The 18,415-nt window shown below is 45.8% G+C and overlaps 1 pseudogene; it reads right to left on the bottom strand.

The window, feature by feature from the left end:
- LOC149328311 (uncharacterized) overlaps positions 1-18,415 on the bottom strand; it is an 89,945-nt pseudogene that overhangs the window by 40,570 nt on the left and 30,960 nt on the right.

Raw genomic sequence — 18,415 nt, 5'->3', positions numbered from 1 at the left:
ACCGTGTGGAATTCTATCAATGCGCCGCGTTTTGCTCCTGTGTAGCTATATCTTGAGCTTACCAGACCTATGCATGGTTTCTTTGGCGTTAGAATCAATTTAGTGTTTCTGGTTATTTATGTGTGGCATTGGCTACCTCAGCAATTTCTTCGTCGCAAAGGCAATTGTGGTGTTCAAGCGTTAAAAATACAGGTTAAAAATGGTCCTGCATTCAAAATTGCTATTCGCTACTTTAGGCGTCCTATGTACCCCGACGCAGAGTACGCCAGGCCTCGAAGAAAGAAATCGTTATGTAATTGACATTCTTCTCTCCCACATAACGTAGCGAGATGAAGTCACATTGATAACGTGCAAGGGACACTGGGATTCCTCGCACATTTTCTGACTGCGAAAAATACCACCGCCGGTCTCCTTGTGGACTTTGCCGTATCCAGGCTCGCTGGTACTCTTGAACCAAGTGAGGGAAAGCACTGAGATTAGCACCAAAACAAACGTGCTGATACCGAGCCTCGGAGGAAACTCATCGCGTTGCCTCTATAAAATCCTTCGTCCTCAGCTGTTTTGGTTTTTAACAGACTGGATATTATTAGAGGACAGTGCACAAGAAAGAAGTTTAATGAACTGCCACGCGTCAAACTCCGCCGTCGAGAATTTCACTTGGGAAATAGCGAAAACCGTAACCGCGCAAGACGCGACAAACAAAACATTTCCTCCGAGCTCTCCGTTCTTGCATTCCAGAGGATGCAGTTCCACCCACCAGCAAAATGCATCCGGGCAACAGAGGCATTCTCCCCTGCGCAACACTGTCACCCACTGCGCGTGCGTTGACAATACGAAATTGAAGAGTGAGAAACCTGGCTGCAAATCTTGGCAAATGGACATTATTTGCAGCGCCATATGAATGTATACCGTAACTACAGTTCAGACTTTCTACAGCGAAAAAAAAAAGATATATTTCTCGGGTTTATTTATGGGCAGATTGATATCAAATGCAACCTGGACGTGTCCAATGCAAACTCAATAAAATATGTCTCCATTACCGGTCTAATCGCCTATTACTACGAAACCTTCTACTCCAAAAGCAGCCACGCTGTACCAGTGTCCATGTTTGACGTTCTGAACTCCGCCAAGGCGGTATTCCTTCTCGTTGCTGCTCCTCTCTTCTTCTGCTTCGTTTTTTTTCTCCTCGCTGAGCACGAAAACCGAACACCTCGGTCACCGGATACTGCCTCTTATGTATTCATGTTTCTCCTATCCTCTTTCTTTGCCTCATCATCGCCAATAGACGATATGCGAAATGCGCAGCGCCATCTCTCGCCGCTCCGAGAACTAAGTCCTCCATGTTGGTACGGTACAGAAAACGAAACCGCTGCCCAGCGTTGGGTTAAAACGGCTGCGCTTCGTTTCAAAACTAAAATGCCGATGCAGTGTTGCGCTACCCTCTCCGCTGTGAAAAGACACTACGATGCGTGCCAGAACTAGGTGCGTTCAAGCTTTTCACTTTTTCTGTTTTTTTACTCCGTCCCAACGTTTTAGTAACACAAAACGCCATGCGAGGTATCATGTGTCAGCACGCGGATGAGTGCGCAGCTTTCTCTTTCTGCGCTGATTTTTGACAAATCTCTCGAGGTGATTTGCGCTTAAATTAAGATAAGGACCACAGCCTTTGTTCTCTCTGATCAAAATTAGAAGCCGATTTCGTGCATTTATCAACTCTCCGGTCGGGCGTGAATATATATAGACGCATACATAAAAAACGTAATAGAGTAGGTAATTTTTTTGAGCGGGCCAATCGCTTGTGCCATGGCGAAATAAGTTCACTCGAAGAACCATATGCCGATTACTGCTTAGTTTGCTACGTGTTCAGTTAAGTTGTTCCCGTGTTCAATTAGTCTTAGAAGGGCGAGCAAACTCTCTGGACCAAACGCATATGTTATGCGCGTTAAGGAGTCTTTGTGAAGCAATACACCCTACGTATCAAAACTGAGGTGCGAATGCTTTATTTCTTGAGGATTCCAATACCTTCGATATCTGCGACGACGAAAATAAAAAAAAAGAAGCGACTAATATAGTCAGCGGAAATGTCTGCAGAAAATCCTGAGCGAAAAACTACTAAATTGCAGCCTTTTCAATTCGTAGACCTAGCGTCTTTCTTTCGCATATTCCTGGCGTTTTTGGCCGTCGCCACTACTGCCTTTGCTATCGAGGTTCTAACTATGCATATCAATCTGAGACGAAGCTTAATTCGTAACCAAATGCTAAGCAGTATTTCTGAGAGCCTTCTCCCCTCAAGCATTCAACAAGAGGTGCAGCTGGTGGCGTTTACTTGAATTGTGCTAAGGTTATAACGGTCCGATAGCGATTTCTAGTTGTTGTCGAAAAGTTTTATTGCATGTAGTCACGGCTCTATCTTTACACCTTATATATTTCATAAATATTTTCTTTGTGCGATTCGAGGAAGACTAGTACGAAAGTTCACGCAAAGTCACAATGAAAGGTCGCTATTACTATAAGCCAAAAAATTTACTTGATTCCTTTGAAACCTGGCAACGTGTTCTTCGAATTCGTCCTACTCCGGCCGCTACACTAATCTTTACTGTCCTTGAGCACTGCGCTCATAACCTCATCCTCGGCCTTGGCTTTCTCTTTCAACATTCAACCCTCATCGAATGTGACACAAGCTCGCCCTACATTTGACACATGAGCCACCGGATCCCATTCTGCACCGAATCTGTACCGCCAACTTTGTCAGTTTGTACCCTGAAGCCGCCACTTATGCCTCTTTCACTGCTGCCCCACCAATTTCCGATGGTCATGCATCATTAATCCATCCCTTGATGAGCCTCATACACGGAGTGCTGCCCTTGCGCACAAAGTCGTCGCTGTCTGTAAACCAAGCCTCCATTCGGGTCCTCAACGTCATACGTCCAGCCACGCCTGCAAAGTTACTCGCTCGCTCCATTGTGCCCTGCTGCCGAATCCATCATATAGGCGGATCGGTGGTAACAAGCAGGGCACCGACCACTTCTAACCGGAGCTTGTCTGATACCACACCACCTTATAAATCGGCAAAAGTGATGGTTTCTGACTTCTTACCAGTGAAGCTCACCGTTTTGGTGTCTTCTCTTCTTATTGATACATCTTTGACTGCGTTGCCCTCCGTTAGGTTGTATTGCGTTGAGTTTGATCCAGTAGCGAACCCTAGGGCAGCGAGGGGCCGAATCATATATGGTCTGCAGACATTCCGACCTTGGGTGGTTCTCACCGAAGGAGGAACTGACGATTACAGGAATCTTGCGTTATATATAAACATGACGACAAGAGATGAAAGCACTGGAACTTAGCACCTCAGCACCATTTAAAGGGCCGCCTGTTCCCACATCCGTAGCTCAGAACTTTTAGTTGTGTCAATAATGGCCAATGACTCGGGATTTGATCACATGCACGTTGTTCGAACTGCCCGCTAGAGATATTCCCGACGTATACTCGCCGCTCTTCCAGCTGCTGACCTTGCAGCTGTGTTAATCGGTCGTTGAGCAAGGTTGGCCACTGTTCGCTGCCCACATGGCCTTCTGTTCACGGCTCAGCGCAGTATGCGAGCGTAGTATGGAAGCTCCACTTCAGCACAGGAGAAGATGAGAGGCCCTTTTCAAAGGCTCGAACGCACAGGCGTCACAGTGCACCGTTTACATAGCTGGCACACCTCGATCTCCGTGACCAAATTGCATTAACACGTCTTTTTGGGCTAGTTGGTGCATACTTGAATTGGTGTCTCGTCTTCGTTCTTTGTTGTGGTTTATATGGTCTGGTGCTCTTTCTTCACCAGTTCAAGTGAGCAAACTGTGGAAGCTGCCGCCGTTGCCATCGGCTTTCCACATTATATCGCCACCCTCTGCTTGAGTTATGCACCGCCAACTCATGTACACGGCCATGGAAACAGCCTTGGAGAATCTTGCCAGGCAACCCAATGTCCATTTTATGACCGCTGTCTGGGTGTTAAGAAGTTGAAACGTGACACCTCCGACTTCTGTGACTTCTGTGACTTCAGTGACCGACGCTCTCTCGCACTCCCCTGTGACCTCTGAGCCTGACCCACCATCTATTTCCGGCCTCACACCTTCTCTTGACACTATTGATATGACTTCTGAGCAGCGCAATTATGCTTGGATTACTTCTCTTCTGAATTTCCTAGCCAACCGCTCAGCGCGCCTCCCTTCTAGGGCGCTCCGTCGTCAAGCCCATCACTTTGTTGTGCGTGAACAGCTGCTGTACCGTCGGAACTACCTCCCCGATGGTCGCAAATGGGTGCTCGTGATTCCACGGCATCTCCGCTCCGCCATTTGTGCCAGTTACCATGATGACCCGCAATGCGGTCATGCCGGTCTGCTAAAAACTTTTAGCCGGCTACGCCTCCGGTATTATTGGCGGGGCATGTACCGCTTCGTCCGCCAGTACGTACGCTCTTGCCTTTAATGTCAGCGTCGCAAGAACCCACTACCGCACTCACCTACTCCTCTGCAACCTTTACTTTGTCCCGCCCGACCATTCGACCGTGTTGGAATTGACCTTTATGGACCTCTTCCCATCACTGCCGAAGGGCACCGCTGGATCATCGTCGCTATTGATCATCTCACGCGCAATGCCGCAACTGCCTCGTTGCCAGCTGCGACGGCCTCTGACGTAGCCGGTTTCATACTTCAGAACCTCATTCTTCGCCACGGTGCGCTTGAGGAATTGCTCAGCGACCGGAGTCGCGTCTTCTTGTCCTGCGTCGTGGAAGCCCTCCTTCGGGAGTGTCATATCGTCCATCGCACGACGTCTTCGTACCATCCGCAGACGAACGGCATGACCGAGCGCTCCAACCGGACCCTCGGCGACATGATGGCCAAGTACATTTTTGACGATCACTCAGACTGGGACCGCGTTCTATCTTTCGTTACATACGCCTACAACTCTGCAACGCAAGCCACTACTGGTTTTTCCCCGTATTTTCTTCTGTACGGACACGAGCCTTCCTCCATCATGGACACCATACTCCCTTACCGCCCCGATTCGTCCGAATTTACAACCGTCTCTCAGGCCGCTGCCCATGCCGAAGAATGCCGTCAACTCGCCCGTTCCTTTACTTCACTCGACCAGCACCATCAGAACAGCTCCTGCGCCGCTTCTCCCGGTCTGCCGCCGCCCTATCTTCCGGAATCCTGCTTTGGCTTTGGGTGCCCTCCTCCAGCCCAGGACAGTCTACAAAACTGCTGAGCAAATACCAGGGCCCATATCGTGTTGTTCAGCAGACATCGCCAATTAATTATCTTGTGGAGCCCATCACGCCTTCGTCTGACCATCGCTGCCACGGCCGTGAAATTGTGCACTTAGACCGTCAGAAGCCCTACAACGACCCAGCTGTCGTCTCGTGCCCTTAGGCCGCCAGGATGGCACCTTTTCACCCCGGGGGTATTGTAAGAAAGAGAGTTGGGGTTTGCTGCCTCAGCGCCTAACGCTGCCGAAGGAGAGGAAGAAGACGAAGCTGACGAAGCTCGGGTGCGCGCTTGCGAACGCCGGCCTGCTAAGCAGAACCGCTGGGACAAGGACTGTGGCCGTCCACACTATATGTGCGAGTTTCCACATTGCACTGAAATGTTTTAAATGTTAAAAACGCGATTATCCTCTGCGCTTTGAATCGACAAAATTTGGCTACATCGTGCCGAAATGCATGCGCTTTCGAAAAGCCAACTTGTCGAAAAAGCCAAATTTTGCCGAGCCACAGCCGCCAAGGCAACCGCGTATTGGAAATTCTAAAAACTGACATGGTTATCACTACCGAGCGGTTGCAAATGCCTAATTGCAACTAAGCTCGAACTCCAATATTATAAATATAATTATTAAAAATTAGTTGACCAGCTTACTAATTAAAACGGTTGACCGGTTTTCTGGTGTCCGGCAACACTAGCAATACTATGTCGCAAAGGCATATTTGTACCCCGAAAAGCCTATTTTTGAGAACTACTTAAAGTCTTTCCTGAAACGCCTGCTATGTAGCCGTGGTTTAATTTCGTGTTCTTGGGGAGGGCTCCTTTTCGTACTATAGTATTCATTTCCTTCCCCATACGGGTTACTGTCGAACTCTGAATTATGGCTGCTAAAGTTAACGATGCCGCCATCGTGGCTCAGTGGCTTCATCCTTCGGCGACCGACCGGAACGCAGCGGAATCGAACCCTGCCCGCAGTGGCCGCGTTTCTCTGGCAACGCCCTTGAGCTGTGAGATCTTGGCTCACGATAACTTCATTTAACCTGATCCGGAACGCTTCAGAACGGCTTCCCAAACAGCTGTGGGTCACTTCGGCACGCATAACCCTACAATTTAAGTTTTTTTCATAAATTATCAAAGAAAGAAGGGTCGGGCGTGATAAGAGGAAGTGAATTCAGTGCAAAGGCCGGTAGCCGAGGGCAAGTGGCACACATCCCGCATGGCGCTCACGCTACGACGCCGAGCAGGACAAGTACGCCATGCGAGAACGGCTATCGCTGAGGTCAGCACATCAAACAGCACGGCATAGATCGATCCACATCATCAGCTTCTTATTGATCGAACCGGTCGCCCACAGTGCAAACAGCCCGGCACCCGAGATAGCACCAGTGAGTGTCGAATGTCGAACTGAGCCTCCTGCTCTGCCTTTGCGTGTTTTGGCGCAAGTGTCAAAGATCGTTGTTTTCTAGCTTAGCGGAGGTGTAAATACATTCTCGCAGAAGTGCAGTATCAGTTGAAAGCTTTCGCTCATCCTTGTAGTTCTTCTTTCCTTGCAATGTCGCAGTCACTTACGAATACACACCAACTAGCCCAACTTTCTTCCACGATCTTTCCTTCTCGTTCCACTCACGCATATAAGGGATTGTTGTCGGTGACAGTGCAACAGAAAGACGGTGTTGGAAAGCAGCTGCATTGTAAGGTGCCGTTTGTCCAGTTCTTTTCGTCACGAGGCGTTTATTCCTCGCGTCGTTTTATTACATGCGCAAAACTTGGTCAACTGAATTCCTCGAAAAGGTAAGAAATTCATTCAATGCATACATTTGCAGGAAAACTATAACGCGCTGTTTTCAAGTGCCTTTAATTACTTGTTCATTTCCGATATTCACTGATCACTTGATATTTACAAGAAAATCCTCATGCCCTATCCCCTAATGGTAACCGTAAATGTGCTCACACTGTCACTCTTGCGAATCTATCTCAAAAATCTGACAATTTCTTTTTTAAGCTACATGCTAGACGAATTTGTGGAGTTTTATTTCAGAATAATAATAAAAATCGAGATGTTCTTATTCATGATTTTCAAAGCGAGGCAGGTATGGGGATATACCTGCAATCAGTAGTGTTTTTCAGTAGTATGCCCTAATACAAAGTAAGCAAGAACTAGCACGAACATTAGAAAGAGAAACGCTCATCGGATTTGAAAATTTTGAGCTTTTTAGGTGTTTCCGGTGCGAAGAATTGAGGCCCGATATATGAACTTTTTCAAGTGGCGCTGTCTTCGGCATTTTTTTACAAACTGATAATCATTACGCCCAGAGCAAGTTTCCTTACTAACTACAGGGCGAGTCAAGACCAAAAAAACTGCGCCGCTATCTACGAGAGATTTTCGTTCACAAAGCTCAAAATTTTAGCATTGAAAACTTAGCAAAACGGGCACGAGCGCGTCGCTAGGTAAGAGAACCTTTTTTTTTAATGACACATGGTGGTCGTGTAGCCCATTGTAATTAATATACATCTCAGTTTTCAGAATTTCGAAAACGTAGTTACCATGGGCGCTGTGACCCAACACAATTTGGCTACATCATGCCAAAAGACATGCACTTTCAAGAAGCTTGTAGCAAAATATCCTCTCTTCTGAATCTAACTTGTCGGAATAGCCAAAACTTGTTGGGCCACAGCGCCGAGAGTAACCGCGTTTTTTTTTCAAATTCTAAAAACGGATATTACTTAGGGTGCGCTACACGCCTCTCAATAATTAAGGAGCCAAATGGTACCGGTTAAAAAGTGAAATATTCAATATTAGCAAACCGGCCTGCTGTTAGCACGTCTTAGCTGTATTCTGATGTCCTACACCGCTGACAATGCAATGCTGAAAAAAGCTCTCTTCTTTCTCAAAGAGCCAATTTTTTCAGTTCATAAAGTATTGGCCGAAAGACCATGTACGAGGTTTATCCCCTCTCTGGCGTTCGCGACCCTCTTCACGAATCTCTGACTTAATTGAAGATGGAAAAGAAAATTTTAGAAGTTTGTCAATGCCTTTCATATCTATCATGTTTTCATAATGGGTAATTGTGACACATGCACAATAGATCGCATTATTGGGACTCCGCGTACTACTGTTTGTGGGTTATGCAAGAAAAGTACGGTTGTGCGAATATCAAATTTTTCGAATATGAATCGAATATGAATACCTGGTTCCGAATATCGAATCGAATATCGAATAATCAAGGTCAGATGCATTTAACCACTACAAAACATTATTTGAGCACCCAAGAACATCACAGTTCAACTATCAGTGATGAAATGAACACAAAAGATGTGTGTGGCTGCACAAAAAGTATCAAAGTCTCGAACATTATTCATAGAAGAGTGGAAATATCAGAGAAGATAGCTGGTACACAGCATTGATTAAGGCTATAGCTTGCCATAAGTACAAAAGCGCGTTGCTGGGATGAACATAAAAGTTTGTCGTGAAGGAAAAGCGGCTGCTCCACACGGTCAGGCAGAAGTAGTTAGTTCCCTTCTAGCTGAAGCGACTTCTCCAGCCAGAGAAAATGCCCTCCCACTTGGCACTGAAATGGCACGTATTGCGAGGTATTTCGTGCACAGCTCTGACTATACCAGCTTCCCACGCGTAGCCACAAAGAAGCTCACCAGCGTAGCCAGCTACTGCATCCCTTAGCGAAAAAGAGGATGTGCTAAAAATGCATTTCAAACGTATTGTATTAATTTCATATTTATTTCGCATTTTTTTGTCCCGATGCGTAAACTGCAATACGAATGCTTTCTAAGTATACTACGAATAATATTTTGAACGTTCTTAAAAATACGTGAAGAGTACATTTTTGCCCGCTTAGCATATTTATAATGCATTAAAAATATAATAAAAATATACATTAGAAATATACTAAAAATATACATTTAATACATTAAAAATATAGTTTACTCGGGCTTAAAAAAGGTCTACTGGGCGGCTCCATGGAATGACACGGGTTAATCTTCAACTGAGGAACAAATCGTACACGGGTATTTATCATTAATCAACAGGACTCTGATATTATAAGGTCACGTGATTGAATGGGAAAGGCAGATACCTACACACAGCATACCAAGACGACAGCGACACAGCAAACAACAAATCCTATACGAAAAGCGCTATACTTGGCTTGCCGTATATATACCCAGCGAAAGCGACGCACTATTTTGCACGGTGAGGCCTTTTTTTTGCGCAAATACTGTGGGCGGCCAAATTATCGCAGAAGTACCCTACTGGTCGCGTTCGAATCTGGGATTAATTGAGAACGGAATTGCTAGTTGAAACTTGCGTCAGGCACAGGTCAGGAGTCGAACTCTCAACCAACAGATACATGGGCGTGTAAGGGAGCCGGTCTGCCCTGCCAGACGGGGTCCTTTCCGCTGGCTTATCGGACCCAGAAGTACCCAAGGCGCTTTTGCCATAGAGTAATATAGAAGTGAAGAGCGGACACTCCCGTAGGCCCCAGCGGCCGACTTTTGTACACAGCGCAACTAGCGGACCCGGGGAAACGCACTGGCTTCAGAGATGATAGGCCACACAGGAATCTTGGAGGCTCTACTTTCATTGCGTCTTGTGCGTTCTCCACTCTCGCGGAGGAGGCGGTGTCACATTGCCCAGCTGAGCAGCCGGCCACCAGCGTGACGATTACGGAGCACGCAACGATTATCCAGGTTTCGACGTGCAACGCTCGTCAAAAGCGTTTGCCTTTGATCGCTTGCCTGGACGCCGCGGAGAACACGTCACCCACAAGCCGCAAAGGCGTTATGCCACGCATCGCGTGCGCTTGGCATGCGGCAGTGAACCTACTACGTGCATTCTGTCAGGGTGACAATGAGCGCATCAGTCACTCCGCAGAAGGAAGCCAAGACATGCCAAGACCATACTCTTTTTCTTTTTTTTTTAATTTGCACGTTCAGTGCCATCTGGCGGAAACGGGGAAGCGCCGAACTCGGCCGCGAAAGGGCCCGAGTGTCCGCTCTTTACTTTTATGTTACTCTATGCTTTTGCTGGTATAATGCTATCACGTTCTCACACGGAAATGTTCGAATGACATTGAGTGGAATGACATTCGAGAATAGGAATGACATTCGGACTCGACGGACTGCCGCGGTGCTGCACGACACATTCGAAACGCATTCGAAAGCCTCAGCTCGTTTTCAGTGTACAGCGACGACGACGACGGCGGTCACAATAGTCCGACAACGACAGTATATATCATGCTGAACAACAGCATGTAATTATAGTGAAATATCTAGTTTACTATAATATGATTCTAGAGGGACAAGTTTTTCAGGCCAACGACACCGACGAATCCGGTCGGCGGACGGTCAGCCTTGCCGGCGGCTGAGCGAGAGCACGGTGATGAGGCGGCGGTGTGTATATGCTCGCGCTTCTAAATGAGCGAAACGAACGGCTATATTTCACGTGTGCACACCTGAACACTCATCAGCGATAAGCGCTTGCCAAATCAATTTCAGTCGACGACGGCTCTGTTCCCTTCCGCGACGACTAGGCCCAGCGAGTTCGCAGGGTTGGATCTGTGATTTCGGCGGTTGTGAAGAGCGAATCACAAGCTTTAGCGAATGCAAATAGTCACCAGGTGTAGTTTTGGCAACAGTGAGCTGAAATGAACTGTTGCTTACATCGCAGGGCATGCGTACGATGAACGGGAATCGCCGGTGTGACCCAGACTGCCGAGCCGTGCTTTACGGCCAGCAGCAGTCGTCGCCGTCGCTAGCTTGTGGATAACAGTCGCCAGACATACTTCTGGATAAAGTAGTTTAAAAAAAGTACTGGTCACGTCGGAGAAAGCCGGGACAAGAAGCGAGAAGCGCCAGTCCTGCGCGATGCCAACAACCCGGCTTTCTCAGGCGTGCGATCGCATCATCGCTTCCCGCACATTGTCGCACTGCGTAAACAAGCACGAGTACAACCAGTAAAAAAGAAAACAGATTGTTTAATAGAACGAAAGCGCAGATTGAGTTTTATTTTATTTTATGTAAACAAGCGATGTAAACAACAGTATCAGTGCAGTCGTCCTCATCGGCGCACTCCCGGGGAAATTTCATGCTGACGCGGTTAATATTCATTGGCGTAATATTATCTTCAAGCACTCCCTTAGACAGAACACGTGTAGCATATATATCGTTAGATGAGATTCGGTTGGAAGGCATTCGAAGCTCCCGTGTAGCAGGGTTTTAAGTGGCGATCACCTTCCTGCTAGAAGTTACCATAAACGAAAGGATGACAAGAAAGGGAAAGTTTTCACTCTTCGCTAAAATGTCATTTCGAGCCCTAGATTGTTCCACGGTAGCTTGAAGTGTAATGCAAATATGTTTACGCGGACAACCCATTTGTTAGAATTTAAATATACTTCAGACGGATTAATTGCGTATTTACGAAAGTACACTTTAAATAGATGGCCACCACCAAAATGCGATCCCGAAACTCGATTTTGAGCATTAGATTGTTCAACGACAGCTTGTAGTGCGCTGCAAACATGCTAATGCGGACTGCCAATTTGCTAGAATTTCAGCGTTCTTTGGACGAATTAATTGCGTATTTACGGAAGTACACTTCAAATACATTGACGACACGTAAATGCCATTTCCCGAAACGCGATTTCGAGCACTCGACTGTTCAACGGCAGCTAGAAGTGTGCAAAGACGTTTAAAAGGACTGCCCGTTTGTTAGAATTGAAGTATATTTCGGATGAATTAATTTCATATTTACGAACGTTCACTTTTAATACATTGACAAGATGCTAAAACTACATACATATACGTTTACAAGGGCTGCCCGTTTTCTAGAATTGAAGTATACTTTCGATGAATTAATTTCATATTTCCGAAAATACACTTTTAATACACTGACAAGATGCTAAAACTGCACACATATTTTTTCACGTATTTGAAAAGTGCTCGAAGTATGCTTTAAGTGAGGTATTTTTGGCACATTTTAAAACTATATTTCGAATATCAAGCATGAAATTGCAGGAACGTATTTCCTACATATTTTTAGTGCATTCATGAATACAAAATATGTTTAAAATACGATTTAAATAGCCCACCGAATATTCCAAACGTATTAGTTTTTGCTAAGGGATGGCCCAACTTGCGCATTGCTCTGGGCGCCGCTATATTGTTATGTCTCTTTTGATAAGACTTGCGGACCGAAATGAACGCCGGTGCTCGCAATATAATATTCGGCTGGGTACGAATATTCGCGTCGGATCGAATACTCGAAACAACACGAATACTTATATTTCGAATCGAATACGAATACTAAAAATATACTATTCGAATTATATTCGAAAATTTCGAATATTCGCACACCCCTAAAGAAAAGCAATCTCATGGCACAGGTTGGCAGAATTGAGAGGAGTGAGACCCGGCATTGATGGCTGGCCACTAGGCGCATAAAATTTGTCAGTAAGTAGTTTGTCTTTTCATTATGCGAGAATGATTGGCCAGGAAGCTTCTACACATAAAGCTGTAGATTGTGTAACACAGGCGGCTTATGCCAAATATGTGTGCTGTCCTGGTTGCGCAAAAAGTAAGGACAATTTGCTTTTAAGTGAGTGACGACAGAGCATTACAAAGAAAATTTTTTCAGGGAGGCAAGGACTCCATTGCCAGAAGAAAAATATCGCAAGACCGTCATGCTTGCATATTATGGACGCATTTTTAAAAACTCCGCCCAGAGGGCGAAAACATTCTGGCATGCAATAAAGCGTTCACGACTTGCTACACTTCCGTCAAGACTTTGTGCCCCGCTCTAAACAGGATTTCATTCTTAATGTGAATAGTGCATGTGAGCCGCTGACAATTAAGAACGCAGCGAAAGAGCGAGAAACGGTCGGGCGAACTAAAAAAAAAAAAAAACTAAAATTATTTCATTCACCTTTCCGTACTTCATGTTCCCGACAAGTATTTACCTGCTTACGACAATGAGTGCATGTGAGTTTGTCTCTTAGAAACCGTACGAACTTTTTTGTCTCGCCTGTCCAGAATCCTATGAGCCCTTGCCTTCCTACTCTACAAGCAATTGAGGAGAAGCGTCTCTTTAAAGTTAGCTGCTATACTTAATCACATGCAGCCTAAGCATTTATTTTTTTGGTTTTCAGTGTTAATTTTTTTTGGAATTACGGAGACCTCTGCTAAGTCCTGTTAAAAAAAAACAGCCTGTTATCTGCCTCACTTCCTTACGCCCTGTTCAGTTCCTGCCACATAGCAACTCTTAGTTGGGGCAAAAACTGTGCACAAATTCGCGTTAAAAAAAAAAAAAAACGATGGCTGAGGCTGCATGTAACTATAGCTGCTCATAATAAATAAGCGCTTCTCGACAATTCTACCTTCAGCCCGGTACACAAAGAGACCGACGCCGCGTTTTCTCTGTAAGCAAGCAGTCGTAGGACTGAGGAGAGTTACAAAACTTCACACAACATTACACAACATTCCAAACACTAAAATGTACTTGCATCGGCACTTATATGACGCCGCCAACATTAAGTAGCTACGGAAACAAAAAAAATAATGCTGCTCTTCTTAAAGTTCACAAAAACGTTTCTTTCTCTTTCTCTGGACTTTGTACTCTCCTTCAGTGGCATACATTGTCCAAATTAATGCGAAGGCACCCCATTCTCTCTTGTCTCTTTTATTCGCACCTTCCTCTCTTTCTGCTACCTTGCGGCGTGGCTCAAGTGCGCACTGATAAGTGAAACAGTTACTGCGCCTTTTTCCTTTCCTCACAAAACCACCACGTACCATACATTATCCACAGAAAGCAAGAAACTATGTTTCGCTCTTGGTACAAAAGCTAAATGGCAAATGCAGCTATTCGCAAACGCTCCAGTTTATGCCAGAGTGCTTTTGTCCCCTGGGCGGCGATTTTAAAAATGCGCCCATAACCGGAAGTCTTGAAGCCGCCGGTGGGATTTTGCTTCACGCAAAGCAGTCCTACTCTTCGTGGAGCAGTTTTGATCTGAAAATATCTTTCATTGATCAATAAACATCGAATGATGGTTTCTGTTATTATATAACCAGAAGACTATAAATTTTTATCATAGATTGACTTGGTTACACCAAGCGCACATATCCTGTAAGCTAGCAATCTGCTTGTTTTCAGAATCGTTCTGTGCGAAAAGTTTGTGACTTCAAATTGTGAATCACACCACGGCATTGCACACACAGGTGCCAAGTTTGCACAAAACTTCAAAAAACACTGAATTGCCGTTGGCGTCGACAATGCGATAGAATAAGAACATCACTGCGAGCTGTCTGGAAGTTCTCTCTCTCCACACTTCCACCAGCCAACAAGGGCAGATGAGAGGTCACAGCTGGCTCCTGCATGTACTAAATTGGCAGGTGCATTTTCACCTGCCAAGCCACCACTTGAAGGTGGAAAATTGTGACGCCGACAGCGATTGTAGGGACGTGGAGGTCTTATGCTATCCCATAAGAAAAACATGCTACTATGCAAAAGTACTATATCCTAAAAACTTTGTTTTTCTTATAATTCTAGGTGTTTGTTTAGAATATGCTGAAGGTTTATCGACTGAAATATTACTACAGGTGCGGGCCACTGTACCTCTGTGAACCCTGCCATGGCAGCCAGCGGCCGAAACAGTTCTTTCATTCAGAGGTACCAATGAATGGATGGTGAATTCAACAACTTTCTTCATCCTGTCCCGGAGCAACCACCTGCATTACAATTTTGCAACTGCCAGCGTTGTAAATCTTTTGTCATTTTTGCGTGTTCTGATACGATGAAGGTCATAGGCTAGGAAACATTGTCTTCTCTGTTCAAATGCTTATACAGTACTGCCAGAACAAGAAATCAGTTGAACTTTCCCTCTCCCCCTATCCTTTTTTCCAACATTGTCCTCCCCAGAAGATACTGAAACTCATTCGTTAGTAGAAGCTAAGCAACAGGGACTTGGAAGACTGTTCCATTCTTAAGGCCGCACCTAGTTTTTCTCTGGTGTCCAATTCTCTCAATGCGCGCCATTTTCCCCCCGTGTAACTTACCTCAAGAGCTTCCAGCCACAGTGCAGAGCTCTTCACTTAACAAAAAAACATCTTTCGTCTATGTTTTCGGTTATTCAACTGCGACATAGGCTTTCCAAGCTCTTTCCTGAACGCAAAACAATTGTTGCTCTCAAGCCATAAAAGCGGTATACAGAATGCTTCTGTATGCGAAATTCAAGTTTGCAACGCTGTGCATTCTGTGTACACCGACGCTGTGTACCCAACACCTTGACGGAAGAAATCCTTATGGAATTAACATTCTTCTTTCCCACATAACACGGCGAGATGAAGTGGCATTGATAACGTGCAAGGAGCACTGGGATTCTTCGGACCTCTTCTGGCTGCGAAAAATACCACGGCCGGTCACTTTGTGGACTTTGCCGTATCCAGGCTCGCTGGGACTCTTGATGCTGGTGAGGGAAAGCACTGAGATTAGCACCAAAACAAACGTGCTGATACCGAGCTTCGGAGAAAATTCATCGCGTTGCCTGAACCAAATCTTCCGCTTCTGGATCTCTGTGCACTTAGTCGACTGGATATTATTACAAGACAATGAAGAAGGAAGGGCTTTGCTGAGCTACTACGTGTCAACATCCGCCGTCAGGAATTTCACTTGCGAATTAGCGAAAACCAAAACAGTACTAAATGAGACGCAAGGAGCATTTTCGTCGAGTTCTCCCTCCTTGTATTCCAGAGGTTGCGGTGAGGAACACAGGAAAAGTGGGTCTGCCCTGAAAAGGCAGTCACCGCTACGCAACACAGTCATCCACAACGCGTGTTTTGACATTCCGCAATTCAGGAAAGAGAAACCAAACTGCAATGCTTGGCAAATGGACATCATTTGGAGTGCCATATCACTGTACAACGTGACTGTAGTTCAGACTTTCTACAAGGAAACAAAAGTTCTAGCTAGAGGAATGGTTTACGGACACATTGATGTCCATGGAAACCTGGGCGTGATCAATGAAAACTCAATAAATTATTTTGCCATTCCCGGTGTGATCACGTATTCGCATGAAACCTTCTACTCAAACCGCAACCGCGCTATACCGCTGTCCATCTTTGACGTCCTGAACAGAGCCAAGGCGGGATTCCTTCTGGTTGCTGCTGCTCTCTTTTTGTGCTTCGTATTTTTACTCCTCGCTGAGCACGAAAACGGAACACATCGGCCACCGGATACTGCCCCTGATGTGTTCATGTTTCTCCTAGCCTCTTTCTTTGCCTCATCGTCGCCGATTCCTCGCCTAAGACGAGCTTCGGTTTCTGGCATTGTTTGTGGCGTCTGGCTGGTTGGTATCTTTCCGATTTCCAACTACTTTCGGAGTGAACTGACATCTACTCTGGCCGTTCGCGCTTTCCCAAATGCAATAGATACCATACAAAAGCTAGAGGTTGCCCTTGACGAAAATCGTGTGGCACCCTGTGTCGTTCAAGGAGCGATGCAGTATTCCACATTGCACCATACTGTGCATGAGAGCGTCATTAAGAGGAAATTGAGCTTGTCTTTTCAGGGGAAGGGCGGCAAAACAAGCCTTACGGCTAAATCATTTTCGGAGTGTCTGAAGTGCGCTGGCCGAAACGACCGCATCTGTTATACTTTCTCTTTACCTTCGGGGTTCTTACTGGAGGAGAAGAGAGAACTCCTCGAATCCCGAGATCGACTAAGCACGCTTTTTCTCACCGTACCTGTGCGGAAGAATTATCCTCATTTGAAAGCATTAACCCAGTTTATCAGTCAATTTAAGGAAGCTGCTCTTTTCCGTCTGCCTTTAGAACTTCAATACACGACTATTTCAGCAGAAAATAATAAGAAAGAAATAACCCAAATGCAGCCTCTTCAATTAGCAGATCTATCCTCTTTCTTTGGCATTTTCATAATTTTTCTGGCTCTCGCTAGCGCCGTTTTTGCCGTCGAGACTCTGGCTATACTTTTGCAAGACAAAAGAATCTTAGGCCACAGCATTTCTTTCCAACGTTGAACATTGATCACTAGCTGTGTTAGCCTTCGCCTCTCAAGCATTAAATAAGAGCAGGAGCTCGTAGCACTCACTTGAAATCTTCTCAGCTTATTCAGCTGCAACAGTGATTTATAGCTGTTGACAGGAAGTTTTATTTCTCGTAGTCACTGCTGCTTCATTGCAGCCTATATATTTCGGCATTTTTTCTTAGTACGAATCGAGGAAATTGACTCAAACAACGCGCGAAATCAAAATTAAAGGTCCTGGTCAACATCATCATCAGCCTGACTATGCCCACGGCAGGGGAAAGACCTCTCTCATGTCTATTCAATTAACCCTGTCCATTGCGAGCTGCGGCTTCCATATCTCAGCAAACTTCTTAATCTCATCCGCCCACCTAACTTTCTGCGACCCCCAGCTGCGTGTGCCTTGTAAGGTCCTGGTCGGTGTAAATCAAATTACTTTGATTTCTTTGAAAGGCGGAAATGTTTTCTTTGAATTCGTCCTCCACCGTACGCCATACTTCTTACTGTCCTTGAGCACGGCCCTCATAACTTCAGCCCCCTCCTTGACTTCCTTTTCGAACAATCCGCCCTTATCGCCAGTGACATAAACTCGCCCTACCTCTTCCAGACAACCCACCTGATCCCGTTGTGCACCGACTCTTTGCCGCCGACTTTGCCAGCTTGGACACCGAAGCAGCTATTTATGTCTCTCTCGAGTACGTCCCACCAATTCCTGAAAGTCCCGATGCGCCGCTTATATTGAGCGTTGCCCATGCGCCACAGTCGCCACTATCTGCAAACAAAGCCTCCATTCCGGTCCTCAACGTCATATGTTCAGCCGGGGCTGCAAATTTTCTCGCTCGCAACGCTGTGCCCTCCTGCTGAATGCATTATATCGGCGGATCAGTGGTAACAAGCAGCGCGCCGGTCTTGTCTAAATGCCACTTGACTGAGGTCCCACCATTTGATAAAAGGGCAAAGGTGAATGCTTCAGACCTCTTACCCCTGCAAGCTCATGGCCTTCGATGTCTTTTGTCTTGATTTAAAGACACCTCTGTCATGTCCACTGATGACTTCAGTCTTGTTTTCAGCACACCTTTGACTTTGATTACTTGTCTTAGGCTCTGTTCCATTGAATTTT

Source organism: Amblyomma mixtum, chromosome 9 (genome assembly GCF_055824585.1).
Source record: "Amblyomma mixtum isolate Tamu chromosome 9, ASM5582458v1, whole genome shotgun sequence".
NCBI classification, from domain to species: domain Eukaryota; kingdom Metazoa; phylum Arthropoda; class Arachnida; order Ixodida; family Ixodidae; genus Amblyomma; species Amblyomma mixtum.
This window is presented reverse-complemented; position numbering and strand designations above follow the sequence as displayed.